The sequence below is a fragment of the Gavialis gangeticus genome, unplaced genomic scaffold, assembly GCF_001723915.1.
Source record: "Gavialis gangeticus isolate Ggan-Ray unplaced genomic scaffold, GavGan_comp1, whole genome shotgun sequence".
Taxonomy (NCBI): domain Eukaryota; kingdom Metazoa; phylum Chordata; order Crocodylia; family Gavialidae; genus Gavialis; species Gavialis gangeticus.
This window is the reverse complement of record NW_017729006.1, coordinates 55,145,107-55,145,731: the sequence shown is the minus strand read 5'-3', so window position 1 is coordinate 55,145,731 and position 625 is coordinate 55,145,107.

The window sequence follows — 625 nt, the reverse complement described above, 5'->3', positions numbered from 1 at the left end:
GACCCCAATACTCTTTCCTGCCATGGCAGGGGGTCGGACTTGATGATCTGCTCAGGTCCCTTCCAACCCTACTATGCAACTATGTATAGTTGCTCTGAAATTGATTTTCCTTTTAAACTTTTGGGTCTGCAAGCAAAGACCTTGAGAATAAGCCTGGCTGAGTTGAAACCCCTGTGGTTTCTGACTTTGCTCCCTGCTACGCAACCTTAGCCTGTATATTTGATGTCAGAGTCTTTGTGAGGTCACTGCCTCTGCACCACCTTCCTCCAATAGGCATAGAGCTTGACAAAGGCCCTTTGACCTCACTATCCACCTCCTCCCTTGGAGGTCTAAACTTTCCTTGTTGCAACTTGAGGCCATTTCTCCTTGTTCTGTCATCTGCCACCACTGAAGACAATCCCGCTCCATCCACTTTGGAACCCCCCTTCAGGTAGCTGACGGCTGCCATTAAATCCCCTCTCAGTCTACTCTTCTCCAGACTAAATAAGCCCAGTTTCTTCAGCTTCTCCTCAGAAGTCATGTGCCTCAGCCACTGAACCATTTTTCTTGCCCTCTGCTGGACTCTCTCCAACTTGTCCACATCCTTTCTATAGTGGGGGCCCCAAAACTGGACACAGTACTTAGA